The sequence below is a fragment of the Misgurnus anguillicaudatus genome, unplaced genomic scaffold (assembly GCF_027580225.2).
Source record: "Misgurnus anguillicaudatus unplaced genomic scaffold, ASM2758022v2 HiC_scaffold_31, whole genome shotgun sequence".
Taxonomy (NCBI): Eukaryota; Metazoa; Chordata; class Actinopteri; order Cypriniformes; family Cobitidae; genus Misgurnus; species Misgurnus anguillicaudatus.
Window position 1 is genome coordinate 2,672,045 of NW_027395281.1, and position 18,943 is coordinate 2,690,987.

An 18,943-nucleotide genomic window follows, 5' to 3' on the forward strand; every position below is an offset into this window, starting at 1 on the left:
TAATGCTTCAGTTTCTGAACTCATTGACTTGATTTCAGGTGGATCATTAGGAAACTAATGTAGGGAATAGTGAATGAGGGTGTAGGGTGTGATTTGGGACGCAGTCTTAAACGGTGGACTCTCAGGGCTGTAAATTCACATTATTCTGAGAACTGATTTTTTACAGAATGCAGAATTTAACAGTATACTTCTGTTTTTGTTAAAAAACAGAATTATACTGTTAAATTTGGCTGTTTTTTAACAGCAATTTTTTACAGTGTAATATTACAACCTGTAAAGAAATATTTTCAGTTTCTAGACCATTTTAAGTCATAAAGTGAGATGAATATGTTTGTAAATTGCTGAATTAGTTACTAGTAATGACCGAGCTGAGAGGGACAGAACCACCTGCAGTTTATATTGCACATGAAAGTAATTTAATTAATTTACGTTTGATGCACTGAGACAAATAAACTGTAAACTTACACTGTATAAATAACAGCTTTCCAAATGTAATATATTTTCTGTTTTTTACTGTTTTAGTGAATGTTGATATAAGATGAAGTGAATGATTATATGAGAAGTGTTGAGTTACTCACCAGTGACATTAAATATTCTGTATGTGATTTTTCCATCAGCTTTGATCAGTTTTAGTGTATAAACTCCTTCATCTGTCTGTCTGATATCTCTGATGAGGAGATTTCCAGTCTGAGCGTACATCTTCAGTCTGTTTCTGAATCTCTCATCATCTGTATATGAAGTCTTGCTGTCGTCTCTATTCATTCCAGTTACAAGAGTGCTTTTATCTTCTGAGGTCCACTCCACCTCATCACCTTTATTTATTATAACTTCAGTGCATATATTACAATTTTTTCCCTTAGGTTGCACTGTTTCAATCAGAAAACAAAGAAAACATCATTCAGGAATGCTTGATTCTGATTGGCCAGTGGCATCTTTCCAAATAATAACAACAGCTTGATATTTAATTTCATATTCAGTCAGCTGGGTTTATCTCTCACAATAACTGCAGTCATTTTTATTTCAGACACACTGAAGAAAATAAAGTCATCAATTATTTCATGCAAATATTGTCTTTAAATGGATAGTTCACCCAAAAATAAAAAAGGTCATCATTTACTCATCCTCGTGTTGTTCTAAACCTGTATGAATGTTTTTTTCTGATGAACACAGCAGGAGATATTTTGATAAATGATGGTAAACACACAGCATATTGTAACCATTGACTTCCATAGTAGGATGTGGAATTATAAACATGAAGGAATTTAATGGGTACCATCAACTGTGTGCTTAACAAAATATCTTCATCATTTAACCCAATACTTCTAAATATTTTTTCCTACTATGGAAGTCAATGGTTACAATCAGCTGTGTGCTTACCGTTATTTATTAAAATATCTTATTTTGTGTTCATAAAAAAAAGAAACTCAAACAGGTTTAGAACAACATAGCCTAAATGATGACAGAATTTTCAGTTTTGAGGGAACTATCCCTTTAATAATATTTACTGTCAATCTGTGTTTAAAGAATCATGACTCTTTATTAACATTCACAGTTAAAATAAATAATGTTAATAACTGAAACTCATCTACTCACCATACAAAGCAACAATAAATTTTCTCTCTTTGTTTCCGCTGCTGTTCTTGATCTGTACTTTATAAATTCCAGTGAGTTCAGCTCTCAAGTTTTTGATGGTGAGATCTCCGGTCTGACTGTTTATCTCCAGTTTGTTTTTAAATCTCTCATCAGTTTTATTTAATGTCAGTTTATTGGTGCCTCCAGTATATTCAGCTATATTCATATCTTCAAACATCCACAGTATCTCATCATCTTTCTTTATTTCAGTAACACAAGTGTCTAAAGTCACAGATTCCCCCAACTTTCCTGTTCTGATCATCTCTTCGTTTATATCAGCAGCACATACTGTAGATGACACTCTAAAACAATAATCCGTAAAAAAACGGAAAATGTCCTGGCAGAAAATTACCGGTACCTTTTCCGTTATGTTTACAGACATTTCTGTTTATTCAAAAACTGAACATTCTGTAGATTTATAGAACATTGTCCGTAGATTTACAGATCATTGTCCGTAGTCTTTAGGGACACTTCAATCCGCCTATGAAACGCAACGATGGTGACAATCAACAACGAAGCTTCATGCCGCAATGCATGCTGGGTACCAGGACAGAAAACTTTCTTAACATTTACTCTCACCATTGTTGAGATTTGTATCCAAAGTGTTGATATCTCTGAAGCAAAATCCACAGCTGACACATTTGCAGCAATCTTATTCAATACAGTGTGTTTTTAGATCAGCATAGACTGTCACTCTTATACATTTCAGCTCCTCCATTTATATTTTATCATTTCATATTTAAATGTTAGGTAGCATAACATAAAAAACAACCAAGCTTATATGACATCATAGACAATTCCCCTTACTCAAGCAAGAAACAAGTTGCAATTGCTACAAGCAAAAACACTGTTGCAATGTTAAAAGAGCAGAGGCAGTTCTGTGAAGGTCAAGGGACAAAAGCCTAACTAAAGGGAACACTAATCACCATAGTGGTGACTTCAAATGAATCAATCTAAAACAAACACAAACTGTAGATTTAATGTGATAAATGTTGTGGTAAATATCCATTTGACTTACACGTCACATCAGAAAGAAGATTTGTCTACTAAATCACATGTGTCGATGCTGGAATAGTTTAACACTTGTATCTTGTTTTGACAGCATTTGTTTAGAAGTTACAGTTTTTGCCTATTGCTTACACACTAAATCCGAATGCTTAGACCAAAGCCTCAATACCTAAACTTCTTGTAGCATATGCTTAAACACAGTGTAACCATAGCTTAAACACATTGTCAACTTTGCACTTTGTTTGCAATTCTGTAGCACACTTATTGCGAAACACTACACACGTTTTCTTACATTAGACACATTTTTCATAAACGAAATCACCTATTATCATTGGGAAAACACTCTGTTCAAAATGCAAAAGTCATCTGGCAATTATAGACACTTACATACACACCTAAATACACTTGTACAGAAAACAGAACACCAATCGGTCTGAGTCTTAGCACTACAAATAGGCCTCAGGTAAGACATTCTGAGAACTTTGCAAGCATGGAGGCAATGCGAGTAAGAGTAAGAGGAGGACAAAGAGAGAGAGGAGTTGGACGTAAACGTGGACATGGAAGAGGACAAAGACGAGGACCAGTGCGGAGACGTGTATCGGATGACATCAGGGCAACTCTGGTGGACCCTGTCATAAATCATGGCCTATCTATGAGGGAGGCTGGGCAAAGAGTCCACCCTAACCTCAGTCGCTACACAGTAGCGTCAATACTAAGAACATTCCGACTGGAGAACAGGTATATCTTCAAGTTTCTTCTCCTGTACCTACTGTATGTGTCACATGATTCTGTATCATATTACAGTATTACTGTACAGTACTATTCAAAAATGAGTAGTGCTGTGAAGTATATGTCGCCTGTGATGTCGGCGAGGTCTTGTGGCCAGATCCGAACAGAAGGAGGGATCCATAAGACCCCCCAGGCCCCCACCACACACATACATGCGCACACAAACACAAAACAAATGTGTTTTTCCCCACAATAGCAGTTTATCCAGTATTTGTTTTGTTTTTTACTTTTGTTTTGTGGCTAAATGTGATGACTTGTGGTTCTATTTTTCTTTATTTCTTTAAGAATGTTTTTTTTTTTTAGGGTAAAAACTCTTGTTTGATTACTGAATAAATTTAAACAAATAAATATATCTTTAAATAAATCTACTTTTGAGTTTTACTAAAGACTGAGTCTAAGAAATTTACGATAAAAATAAAACCACAAAGACTGCTGTGTTATATATAAAGCGGATCAGTGTGTTGCTGGTGATATGAAAGAGTAATTCAAATGGTGCTTGTGTGTATGGTTTTGTTACAAGAATTTCATTTTTAGAAAGGAGTGCTAAGTTTTGATTGCAGTGTTTCATTTTGGCATGGATGTGAGTTGTTAATCTCCAAGTGTTATGTCTGTGTGGCTTGTGTGTAGAGTTTTGACACAATGAGCCAAATTTTGCAAAAAGTGTGTAAGCAATAGGCAAAAACTGTAAACATCATCCATGTTAGAAAATAACTCTGCAAGTTGTAATTTTAGGTTTCAAACAGAGATGGTGATAGAGAGGCAAAAGTGAAAGATTGCAGCAGGAGTTATTACACCCATAATGCAACATGTTATTAAAAAAACAGATAAATGCCTGTAAAACATAAATACGGAAAATTCCTTCATATTTACACAGTACTTTGTCCGTTTTTTTACGGATTTTTTTTAGAGTGTACTCAAGTCTCACTGACTGAAAACATAAATCCACATCAGATGCTCAGGAACTATAAAATGACATTTTTAGTTTTATACATTTTCTTTATACACATCCACCCAGATTATGGACAACTCTTTGAATTATTTTAAGCTCTTGATTTTAGCAGCATCTAGCAGTAAGTTTGTGAATTGCAACCAACAGCTCAGTCCACTACACGCTCACTCTTTCGAGGAGACAAAAATGCAAAATATGTTTCTGCTTCAAATGCTTTGAATGAGTTTATAATAAAAAAACTCTGATACACATGACATTAAGTGAGTATCTGTTAAACACGAGCATCTCAAACACGAGCATCCATAAACCTCTTTGAAGTGTATTTTTGACATGATGCATGAGGCACATAGGTTCACATGATGCACCAAACACATATTTTGACTAGGAGTGCACCAAAATTTTGACCACCGATTGTTTTGAACAAAGCAGGAAGTAAATCGCTCTCTTAACACTGGAACCCATCGTTATGTTAAGTCTGTGTTTTATTTGTTTGGTGCATAATGACACACAGCCCTTTAACATGCATCATATTGCTTAGTTCATCTGTTGTGTGTGCAGCTCAGACACTCATGGCAGTGCACAACTGTGTTTTGCTGAAGCTGAATGTGTTTATAGTTTTGAGTTTGGATTATGTTCTACTGCTGTTTTTACACTGTTGTAAATGTAAGTAAATAATAATTTACATGCAACAGCAGAGTGTGTGTGTGTGTGTGTGTGTGTGTGTGTGTGTGTGTGTGTGTGTGTGTGTGTGTGTGTGTGTGTGTGTGTGTGTGTGTGTGTGTGTGTGTGTGTGTGTGTGTGTGTGTGTGTGTGTGTGTGCGTATAAAAATATAAAGAGAAAAGTTTAAAGTTCTTAAAAGAAGTTATTTTCAGCTTCCATTTCGGGTTTCGGCACAGAATTTTCATTTCGGTGCATCACGAATTTGACATAAGGCACAATCTTGACAATGTTTTGACAAGCTTTGCATTTGTTCCTCTTTGGAAAAGAAGTAACTGATTGACACTGTCTATGGTAGATGTTGTGGTCTGAGACAATAGAGACAAATCATTTTTAAATATTTCTTTAAAAAATCAATTAAACTCAATTCATATTGATTTGTGAGTCATATATAAAGATGAACTGAATCTTACCTGAGTCCTGCTGCTTCGGAGTGTTTTTATCAACTTTGGCTGTTACTGTAAAACAAAAATCATACAATCAGTTAACACATACTTTATAAAGGATCAAATTTTTAATTTTCACCGGCTGCACTTACATCTGTTTAATTAAGCAATGTGAATATGAGCATAAATATGTTTAGTTTAAATGTAATCAATGTCAATAAAATCATGATTCAGGAAAACTTCATTCTGATTGGCCAGTGGCGACATACGCGGATAACAACCACCTGAAATTAATACCACAGCCTCATCCAGGTACTGCGAGTCATCATAACAGGTGTAGTTTAATATATACAAATAAATTAAAATCTATATTATTAATAACAAACAAATGAATAAACCAAATGTATTTTCATCTCATGGTAAGGTTCCCTGCAAGTAAGCCTACAATGGCCCTTTATGGGCCCACTTAGGGCTAGTCTAAGGGCCCCGCGCAGGTTTGCTCATTGGCAAAACGTTGGCCCTTTAGCGCTGGCCCTGCGCAGGCAGCCCTCACTTAGCCCCCAGGAAGCCCTCATACAGAAAAATCCCCAGAGTTAAATAAACACTGCTGGATGTATATATTGTCCCAATCTTACAGAGTGTTAAAAAGTAACAATGAAGCAGAATTAAAAGCTCTGTTGTCCTCTTTCTCAACATCTCTGTCTGAAATATAAAATTGCATTTTACATCTTACTTGTAGAGTCATTTTCTTAACTTATGTTAAGATGTTGGCTGTTTCATTTAAAGTCACCATAATTGTGATCAGTGGTTGTTTTAATTGGACTTTGACTCTTGACCGTTGGATTGTTAGTGTTTTCTAACTGCTATATCTAAGTGTGTTTAAAACACATGTTATAGCAAAGAAAAGGCAGTAGTAGTTGAATATTGCTGGTTGATACATAAACATTGTCAAACATAATCATTTAATGAACAGATTTATTAATATAGTTTTCCCCACTCATCAGAAGCATCATTTTCTGTTAATAATGAAATACTGCAGTGTAAGGTCCAGAACTCTCATAGCAGTTTATCATTCTGAAGGATTTTGATAGTTTGCACATAAACATTAACTGCTGAACAATGTAGATGCACAGACATCAAGAATCAGAGTGTGAATCTCAACAATGGTGACAAAGAAAACGGTAAAAAAAGGTAATTATGTATTCATGCCGCAGTGCATTCTGGGAGTTCTGGATGAGATTTGTAATTTGTTGATACCCAGCATGCATTGCAGCATGAAGCTTTTTGTTTAATTGTCACCATCATTGTGATTCATACTCTGATTCTTGATATTTGTGTGTCTACATTGTAGAGCAGTTAATTTTAAGTGTCAGTGTTTCAAAATTCTTCAGAAAGACAAACTGCTAAGAGAGAGCTCGATCGCATACTATAGTATCACATTGTCAGAGAAAGATCCTTCTGTTAAGTGTGCAATAACCATAACCATATAGTCTCTTCCCTCTATAGAAAAGATACAGCCAAGAACAGTCTTCTTCATGCCAATAGTGCTCATCCAACGCCCTTAAAACGTGGCTTACCTTATAGTCAATTCTTGAGACTCCATCGTATCTGTTCCAGGAGAGACGACTTTGAGTCGAAAGCCCAGACTATGTACATGGACTTTAAATCACGGGGCTATCCTAACAAGTGGCTTGATAGTGCTCTTAAGAAGGTCTCTAAAATACAAAGACACGAGGAGACCAACTTGACCAAAGATACAAAAAACATGAGTTTTTCATGTACTTTCAAATCCACATATAGTCCATTGAGCAATGATATCAAAAACATAATCAAGAAACATTGGCATATTGTTCAAAGTGATCCTCAACTATTGAACATATTTAATGATCAACCACTTTGTGTTTTCTCCAGGAGCTCTAATTTGAGGGACAAACTGGTTCATGCTGATACCCATATCTCGTCTCCAACCACTCTCATCGATGCCCAAGGCAACTTCCCATGTCACAACTGTTCTTCTTGTACTAAGTATGTTAAATGTAAATCATTCACACATCCTCGTACACTAAAAACATACAAGATTAGACAATTGATTACCTGCAAAAGCACACATGTGATTTACATCATCGTTTGTCCATGTTCACAACTGTATGTTGGTAAAACTACACGTGCATTACGCACAAGAATAATTGAACACACTAGTGCTATTAGAAGACAGGATGATACATCTTCAATTTCTCGTCATTTCAAGTCTGCTAACCACTCTCCAGCTGACATGAAGTTCCTGGGCATCGAGAGGATTCTCCCCCACAGGAGAGGTGGTGATAGAGACAGAAAATTACTCCAAAGGGAGGCTTTTTGGATTTTTGAGTTGAAATCTTTATTTCCTGAGGGAATGAATGAAGAACTTGAACTATCATGTTTTTTGTAAAACTCTAAATATTCTCTACAGGTGATTTCTCATATTTCCTTCAAAATGTTGTTGTAACTGGTTGTGAATTTTGCTTAAGTGATCAATGAGGTAATCACTGACCTGAGATAATTGTTTACAAATTACTTACCTGAGATAATTGCTTTCAGCTGATTGACCTCAATTACTGACTTGTTAAAAAGGGTGAATCTTGTGTGTCAATCGAGCACTGAGGAAAGCAAGAGCTGAAACGTTTGCTCGCATTGTCTGTTTTTATATTCACTTGCACTTTGCACTTTATAAATAAAAAACTATGTTTTTGTAGACTTTTTTGTCACAAGTGGATCAGTGTGCGGCTAGCCACTCTCTTTACTCAAGTGTGCAAACAATAAATGAATACATAAGTTTTTATATGATGATGTTCAGACTTTATTTACTGAACTGACCACCACCAAAGGATCGCATACTGCCATAACAAACATGTTTTAAACACACAAAGTTATAGCAATCAAAAGACTGAACAAGGCAAGATTCAAGAGTCAAGTTTAACTAAATCAAACACTGATCACAATAGTGGTGACTTTAAATGAAACAAAATCTAAACCTAAAGTAAGAAAATGACTCTACAAGTAAGATGTAAAATGCAATTTTAGATTTCAGACAGAGATGGTGAGAGAGAGGATAACAGCGGTTTTAATTCTGCTTCATTGTTACTTTTTAACACTCTGTAAGATTGGGACAATATATACATCCAGCAGTGTTCATTTAACTCTGGGGATTTCTCTATGTGAGGGCTTCCTGGTGGCTAAGTGAGGGCTGCCCATGCGGGGCCAGCGCTAAGGGGCCAACGTTTCGCCAGTGAGCAAACCTGTGCGGGGCCCTTAGGCTATGCCCATACAGGCCCATCGTAAGCTTACTTGCAGGGTTGTGAATTGCAACCAATGGCTAAGTCCAGCTCAACCCTCCTTTTAGAGTATATAGAGAAGCTACGTTAGCTGACACAGCATGAAGATATCAACATATAGAAAGACAAATATTTTCTGCACTAAAACAGACATTTTATAGGTCAGCTGTCAAATCTATTTATAAATATTTCTTAATCAATCAAACTCAATTCAAATTGATTTGTGAATCAGAGAGATTTGATAGGTGAACTGAATGATACCTGAGTTCTGTGTCTTCTGAGTGTTTTCATTAACTGTGTCTGTTACTGTAAAACACAAAACAACAATCATCAAATATGTTATAGGATTCACCAGCTGTATTTACATCAGTTTAATGTAAAATGTTTTTCAGCAATGTAAAAATTATCACAACCTGTAGGACCAAATGAACACCTTGATATCTTTCACAAGTGGAGCACTTCTTATAGGTGTAATTTAAACAAAACCTTAGATATTATTTAAATATATATATATATATATATATATATATATATATATATATATATATATATATATATATATATATATATATATATATATATATATATATATACACACACAACTTTTTTACCAGTTTATTTTAATTCCCTAACACATGTAATTGTTTCATTCTGAACAGATTTCTACAAAATAATCCCTTTAAACAGAGACCAACATCTATTTTAGCATCTACTTTAGTATATTGTGTGTTTACAGTAATAAAAATGAGACTTTTAGATATTTTACTTATACACTGAAATACAGTTACTACAACTAAAATAAGAAAAATGAACAGGATTGCTTCAGGTAAAATAATCTTGAAAATGTGTCTAATATTTCAGAGTTTCTAGACTATTTTAAGTCATAAAGTGAGATAAATATGTTTGAAAATTAAGTGCGGCTTGGTTACTTTATGTAATGATCGATCAGAGAGAGACAGAAGCACCTGTGATGTCTATTACACATGACTGTCATTTAATTCAATTATGCTTGATGCACTCAGATAAAAAAACTGTAAATTAACACTCTTTACATAACAGGTTTCTTAAATGAATATATATTAAATATTTATAGCAGCATATCTAGAAAAGCCTGAAGAGTCTCTATAAGCGTTTGAGATAAATACATCATTTAATAGAGAAGATTTATAAGTTATATCTGAATAAATGACTTGATTTACCAGCTTGATCTCCTTCCACTGATACTGACTTCACTTCATCTATCACAGCAACATCTAGAAGAGAAAACACAGAGAGAAATATAAACATTAACATATGAACATGTCAATAACACTCTGTGATGATAATCAGATAACACTTTATAATATAATAAACTAATACATACAAATAATACCAAAACTTACTCATCATTAGTTTGTCGTTAATACATGCTATAACTCATCTACAAAATCCCCTTGTTCATGTTTAAATAAAATCTTTTAATTATATTAGTTCATTATGATTCATGAACTGTTAAAATGTGTTATTGATAATGATTTCATGATGTGTTCATGTAAATCTGTATTATAAACACTATAATTTTACTATAAATAATACTTGATACTTAAAGGTGACATTTCATGAAAATCTGACTTCATGTTTAAGTGTTATAATTGGGTCACCAGTGCTTTTATCAACCTAGAAAATGTAAAAAAGATCAACCCAGTAACTTAGTTTTGGTAAACCATTCTCTGCAAGCATGTGGAAAATAGGTCAATGAAATGTGGCTCCCTTGTGATGTCAGAAGGGGATCTTATTATAATAATACCGCCCTTTAATCTGCACTATCCAACCACAGCACTGCCATTTAGAGATCAGCTCATTTGCATTTTAATGGACACACCCAAAAACTGCACATTTTTGCTCACACCTACAAAGTGTCAATTTTATAATAAATTATCTATATGAGATTTTGAGCTAAATCTTCACATATGTACTCTGGGGACGCCAAAGATTTATTTGACATCTTTAAAATGTCTTGTGAAATGTCCCATTTAAAGATTGACAGGTGAACTGAATCTTACCTGAGTTCTGCTGCTTCTGAATGTTTCCATGACCTTTGTATACTGTAAAACAAAAATCATCCAATCAGTTAACACAGTTACTTTATGAAGGATCCACTGAATGTATTTATATCTGTTTTATTAAGCAATGTAAAAATGAGCATGAATATGTTTACTATAAAATTAAGATTCAGGAATACTTAATTCTGATCATACAGTGGTGATACACACAGATAACAACCTCCCAAAATTAATATAAAATGAAACTCTGCAGGCCATGATTTTTTTTCTTATTTTTTTAAGCCTGTTGTGTGCAACATTTCTATACAGTTTCCTTTGCTTAACCCACTATTCCTAAACTGAAATAAGTACTGGGAAAGATAAACATGAACTTAAAAATATTCAAGTATCATTATTATATACTTAACATTATTAACATGTTTGGAGGCATAACTGACATAAAATGTTTGCAAATAATGACAGCAGAGACATTATACAATGAAAACAATGATTAGTAACTATTTTTACAAGAATATTTTTTACAATAACAATATTTCAAGAAACCAGTAATTGTATGATTGCTATTAAGCAATATCGCTCGAGTAGGAGTGTGATATAGCTCTATATCATCACGGCTGTGATAAGGTCAGAGGCACGAGGTCGTAGGCCGAGTGCCGGTTACTATGAGTCATCTTGACACCTACAGTTTAATACGGACAAACAAATTCAATATAAATCTATATTATTAATAACAAACAAATGAATAAACCAAATGTATTTTCAACGGGAGTATTGCGAGAATCAGCAGATATAAAGTGGCACCGCAGAAGCAGGCATTTTTTTATTATGATAAACTATCTGAGTTGCTAACACATTAGAACCACTGGTGTTGCCAAAATGCGTGCACAACTATTGGATCACATAAGGGTCTATAAGGGTCTATAAGGTAGCTGACGCAAGACGCAGTTGTTATCTGAATCAACATATATAGAGAAAAATACTTTCTGAACCAAAACAGTGATTTTGTAGGTCAGCTGTCAAATCTTTTTTATATATATTTCTTAAAAATCAAACTCAATTCAAGTTGATTTAAAGATTGACAGGTGAACTGAATCTTACCTGCGTTTTGCTGGATCTGAAGGTTTTCTTGAGCTTTGACTGTTAAAAACAAAATTTACAGAATCAGATTTCCTTACCAGTTTATTTTAATTCCCTCACATATGTAATTGTTTCATTCTCAGCAGATTTCTACAAAATAATCACTTCACAAGGAGACCAAGGTCTATTTTAACATTTACTATAATATACTGTGTGTTCACAGTAATGAATATGAGACTACTGATGTAGACATTTAGATATTTTACTTTTACACTAAAATATAGTTACTGCAACTAAAAGAAAAAAAAATAGAAAAATGAAAAGGATTGTTTCAAGTAAAATAATCTGTGCAGTCTATGAATCATAATGAACTAATAGATAGAGGGTGTGGTGTAGTGCAGGGGACACTGAAAAAAGAATATACTGGATTTACTAAAAAAAATAATATATATTGCATTATTTTTGCACCCACTTTTTAAAATTAAGTTTTACATTAAATTTTTACATTGAATTAAATAGCTTTAAATTCCATGTGAAACTTGCTTAAAAAGAAAGACGCAAAAATTATGCACTATATTTTTAGTAAATTCCGCTTATTATTTTTTTACAGTGTATAAGGATGTATACAGAGTATAGACACTTCTTTATTTTGATGGCATGGGATAAACCAACTTCAACTTAAAATCAATGGGGGCGTAATTTTGACTTCTCCAGGCACCACTACACTACGGGATACAAGTAAAAACAAACTAGTCATTAGTTTGTCATTAGTACATGCAATAACTCATTATTAGTTAATCTTTCAGTAATATTTTAAAATATATTAGTTCATTATGATTCATGAACTGTTACTAAAAAGTGATAATGATTTCATGATGCGTTAATATAAAGTTTTATTAAACATTATAATTTCACAATAAACAATACTTGATACTTAAAGGGGACATATGATGAAAATTAGCCTTTTTCCAAGTGCTATAATTGGGTCACCAGTGCTTCTATCAACCTAGAAAATGTGAAAAAGATCAACCCAGTAACTTAGTTTTGGTAAACCATTCTATGCAAGCATGTGAAAAAATAGCTAATTGAAATTTGGCTCCCCTTGTGATGTCAGAAGGGGATCTTATTATAATAATACAGCCTCTTAATCTGCACTATCCAACCACGCCACTCACATTAAGTAAAGAGATCAATTAATTTGCATTTTAAAGGACACAGCTAAAAACAGCACAATTTTTGCTCACACATACAAAGTGACAATTTTAACAAGTATCTGTATCTATATGGTTTGAGGTAAAACTTCACATATGTACTCTAAGGACACTAAAGATTTATTTGACACTAAAAAGTCTTGTGAAATTTCAAAATGTATTTATACATATTTAGCCAAAATCCTTCACCACACATGCATTCACATTCAAAGCACGTTGTTTTGCTAAAATCATGGTCCTTTTATAATTTATTTGTTCAGGTGCTGTGTCTTTGAAAAGTTAAAAAAGCAAATGTAGGCAACACAAGATTACTTCCTGCTCTCTCTTGTGATGTATGTCTTTTGAAGCGAAACCATAGAGTTGTGCATGAAACTAAACCTGATTTACAACATTTTAACAGTTAACAATCTATCTTAAACAAAGTCAAGGCTGTGAACATCTACAGATTTAATATACTTCTACAGCAAATCAATCAGGCAGAACCTGTTTAAAAGTTATGACTATGAAAACAAACATTACATTATAAAAATACTTTTACGCAATAAAGATACATGTTTTTTTATTGCTGTATCTAAAAACTGAAGATTAAACTTACGTTTGAGTTTAGAGATCTTGTGACGATACAAAATCAAACCAGCAGCAATAACAGCAGCAATAACCAGGAGGAAGATAACACACAATCCTGCTATAACACCTGACAACAAACATGCTTCTGTAATGATAGAGAGAAACAATCAACATCATATTTAATATACACATAATATACGATATAAGTTGCAGAAGATTTGAAAAAAGATTTACCTGTACTTTTTAGTAAATAAATGATTTTAAATGCTCAAATGAAGAGTTAAATTATGATTTTTAATGTTATGATCTGATTTTTTACACACTTCTAATAAATCATCTTTACTATGAAAGATTTGAGATACTCACCCCTAACAATAACACTGAATGTCTTGTATAAGGTCTGTTTGTTACTTATGATCTTTAGTTGATAAACTCCAGTGTTTGAGGTTATGATGTTTGTGATGGTGAGATTTCCAGATTCATCCAGCTTTAGTCTGTCTCTGAATCTCCCATCATCATCATCATATACTGAAGTCTTTTTGTCCTCCATATCAACTTTAGCTATGAGAACACCTTCATATCCAAACCTCCACACTATCAGATCATCTGTCTGTAGTTTAACTTCAGTTTGTAGAGTAACAGATTCACCCTCAATCACTGACACTGACTTCACATCACTCATTCCAGTATTAATAACATGAGGAGATTCTACAAGATACACAGACAGAGAAAGAAACCTTAAATAAAAAATGAATTTCGTAAAACAAACATGCAGACAAAAAGATTTAATTCAATTAATTTATGGAGTGCTTTTAACAATTGTTTATTGTTACAAAGCAGCTTTTCAGAGTGTAGCATTTTATCAAGCTTTTCTGGTCTTGTGTAATAAAAAAACGAAAACAGCTGATAAGGGTAATTTTTTTACAGTTGGGTTAAAAGAAGTTTTGATATTAGCAGCGTTTGAAGATTTTAAAATAATTCTAAAAAAGCTCAGATTTCTAAACAAGAGACACACAGAAAATGTCATTCATGTCATTTCATAGATTGCACTCATTCACTTCACACACATAATGATTCTCATTCACTACGCGCGAATTTGTTCATGAAATGTGTGTTTGGATGTTTTACCTAACAAATCATGAATCAACAAAAACTTTCATACAAAAATTTCTTCTCAATGTTTGCAAAAACGTAAAAACAACTTAGACCACATATGCACAATAATCATGAACACAAAAATCTGTTTATATATTTTATATATTTTTTCCTTGTTCATGACTATTGCGTACATGTGGTCTAAGTTGTTCTTACATTTTTTTTGCATACATTAAAAATACATTTTAGTATGAAATTTTTTGTTGATTAATGATTTGTAAGTTAAAACGTCCGTTCGCACATTTTACGAACAAATTTGTACGCATGCTCAGTGAATGAGACCCATTATTCGTGCTTTAAAGGGACAATAAGTAGGATTTACCCCCATCTAGTGGTGAAATTGTATTTTGCATTCAAACGAATAGTGCTCTCTAGCACCTCGTTTTTCCAAATGCGTGTTGCAACTACGGTAGCCGTTATGTACTCTCTGATCTCCTTGTGCATTTCAGCTGGTTCACGTGTTCTGAATGAAAACACGTTGTGGAAACGCGTTGGTTGGCTAGTGCTTTTTGTCCCTCTCGTTATTATAGTTTCTCAATATGGCGGAATGACATGGAAGCCTCCTTGGACTTACACATTCAATGTAAGTAAAGAGAAGAAATTCTAAGCTTGCAAAGAAAGTCAGATCACTGGCAGAGGTCATTTGTCACCAACGAGGACATATTTATGAATAAAAACATTGATTTTGATTAATAAAACATTTAAAACCCTACTTACAGTCCCTTTAAGGGGTTTATAATTTAGCGCCGTTCCAGCAAACACGTGATTTTTTTCTGTTATTCGCATGAATTCGTTATTCGTTTTGAAGCTATTTTCCGTGCCCTTTCAAATACCATATTCGGCTTCAGGCACATCCCTAGTTATCTTAGATAGGGAATGAGACGCTGCGTCACAAATGACACTTTGGGGAACATGGTAGGCATGATCTCGTGACTATAAATATTAGACTAGTTTTCCATATTAATCAGGTGCATCACACTGCTGGTGTTTCCCAAAATGTCATGATTCAGCGTTGCGTTCCCTTGAAAAGGAAACACATGTACACTCACCATTGACAGTAATATTAAATCTCTTGGATGATGTTCCAGTGGCACTGTTGATCTCTACTTCATAGAGTCCAGAATATTTGATCTTCATGTTTGTGATGTTGAGATCTCCAGTCTTACTGTCTGCCAACAGTTTGTCTTTGAATATCTCAGGTGTATACCAGATCTTGTTTTTACCAATTTCAGCTAAAAGATCTTTAGAATCGCCTTTTTTAAACCTCCACCAGACCAGATCACCTGTCTTTATTTCAGTAAGATCAGTGTGTAGAGTAACAGAATCTCCCTCCGACACTGACTTCACTTCATCACCAAACACACCTGCTGAAATATTAATACAGAGATACACAAATATTGAAATGAAATCTATTGGACTGCTGAAACTGCTGCAAACAAAATCTAACTTGATTGAAGTGAAAACAAAAAACAAAAAAACAATTCACATTCAACAGAGTGACGCCCGTTTGTGATATCACAACAAAAGATCAGATTGTAGCTCTCTGGTGGAATGAGTCCACTACAACCTTCAAAAAAACCTCCTTTTGACTACAATAATTCTCAACAATCCCGAACTTTGTTATAATTACTAAAACCCTCTTTGAGGCTTGGCTGTGACTGGCCATCTAACATATAACAAATCTGCAAACAAGTTTTGAATTTATGTTAATACTAAAGTGCTACCGTTTGATGTTGTTTCCATTTTTGAATTATAAAGACACAATAAATGTTTAGACTATCCAACTTTATATTTTAATCTATGGACATTTAGTTTATTGCCAGTATATTCAAGTAAACAACATGTCAGATCTAAGATCATTAAATGGACAATCATGCACCTGCATTCCCACTGGCATAAGTAGCAGAATGGTGGTATTTGACAAGAAATACAGTTTTACACATTCATCTTGCTGTTACGTTTCTTAAATCATTTCAGCCTTCCTACAGCCTCAACCACCGTAGTGAATTTGGCTATACAAAAGTGAAAGCATAAATGTTACAACGAAACACTCACCACACGAGAGAAATAAAATAATGATTGTGAAAGTCTTCTTCATTCTGCTTTTTATTCCAATAAGAACAAATTTAATGAAGATGTTCACGGGAGGTTATAAACAGATCTAATAAGTTATGTTCGTTCATAAGATGATCAGGTCTGACCGGGGGATTTACTTTCTTCCTGAGTTCTGCAGAAATTCATAAAAACTCACCTGAACGAGATCATCAAGATTCCTCAGTAGTGGGTGTGTTCATTCAAATGTACAGTCGTGACCGAAAGTATAGTTTTATTCTGCTTAAGCTGTTTGGTGTTCATTCACATCATTTCTAGATTATTGTGCTGAGTTGTATTTTAAATTATTGCAAAAAGCTTCAATGGTCCCAAAATAAACTAACTTTTCCAAACAACCCAAATTTCACAGCTTTTCAGCCCAGCTAACATCCTTTCACCAATCAAATCAGCAGCACATGTGAATGAGTACTAGTTAGGTGAAATCACTGTCATACTGGCTGGATTGTAAGAGCAGACTAATTGCTATAAAAGAAGGGAAGAAGTGCTTCCTATGATTGTGTTCTTGTTAGCAATGGTTCCCTACAAAAAAAGACAAGCAGTCATGAAAATTGCTATAAATAATTTTGCACCTGAAAAAAACATTAACCAGACCATCAAAAACTTCAAGAAGAGAGATTGGACTGCAGTGAAGAAGACTTCAGGACGTCCCAGAGTGTCCAGTAAGCACCATGATCATCTCATCCTGAAGGAATCGTGTCACCTCATTATAATCACCAGGGCTGCATCTCACTCCGAGTACTAGATCTTAGTGTTGCCTTTGACACTATAGACCATACTTTACTTTTAGACAGATTGCAGAATTACACTGGTATTAAAAACCTATTTGACCATTATCATTCTGTTCATAAGAATCAACTAAACTAATGCCAGTAACATAGGGGTTACCACAAGGGTCTGTCTTGGAGCCTTTTCTAATTTCAGTATACATGCAATCCCTTTGGAAATTAATAGGATCAGCCTTCACTGATATGTAGACATTACTCAGTTATCTCATCGAGAGTGGATTAAAGCTCTAAACTATACAAATTGGTTGAATGTATACAAGACATAAAACACAAAAAAACAACCAAAGTTTTCCTCATACAGAAGATGTTTGTCTATGTGTTTCTGTTAGAGAAACAGAGAGCTGTATAGTTACAGTCAGTGCTTTAAGTGGGCCGGAACGCCCCGGTACTCAGTACCGCCACTTCTAAAAATAGCTCTTGAGCGTACCACCACCTCTACGTGCGCCCAGAACGTGCTTTTAGCGTACCGGAACGCTCATCTGTTTAAAAATCAGAGGTTTAATTTAATCATTTGGCTGCGCTGCCGCTTTTCAGAGCGCCCTTAATGTACGCTTCCTAATTCGTTCCACCGAGAGCAGAGACTACATTACCCATACACCCTTGCGTTTACAAGTTAAAAGCGCATGCGTCCTTCAGTCAGTGTCAACGTGCTCTGGAGAGGTGTGTGTTTGTGTGTGAAACGCGCAACCATAGCTGCTCGGTTAAAATGAAAATACAATGAACACGTAATATACCCTCCTTGTTTTAGACTCTGAGTAGTAAAAGAACGCCGTCAGAATCAGAGGACTCGCTGACATCCCACCAAGCCAGAATGATAGCTGCAGGTCAGACGCAAGCCTTGTAGGTACGTGATAATCTCCGCTGTCGCGGCTTTCAGTGTAAACAGCCTCTTTGGTTCCCCTCGACGCAACTTCGGATTTCCTCAGGCGAGGTGCAGAAAACATTCTTGAAATTGTAATATACATTTAGTTTAATTGCTAAACTAAAAGTAAACGAAATTTCAATGAATTTGAACGACGTGCACAGTAGTTTTACCACCCGCAAAATGGAAAACAGTGGGACAAAATAAATGACTTTAGAGTTTCAAATGGCCAGTATTTTGTTATTCTTGACCCCATAGACATGGTCTTGGTGTCATTTTAAAGTTTTTTTCTGAACCACTAGTTTTAGCATTTAACCATGCTGGAAATTTTACTCACAT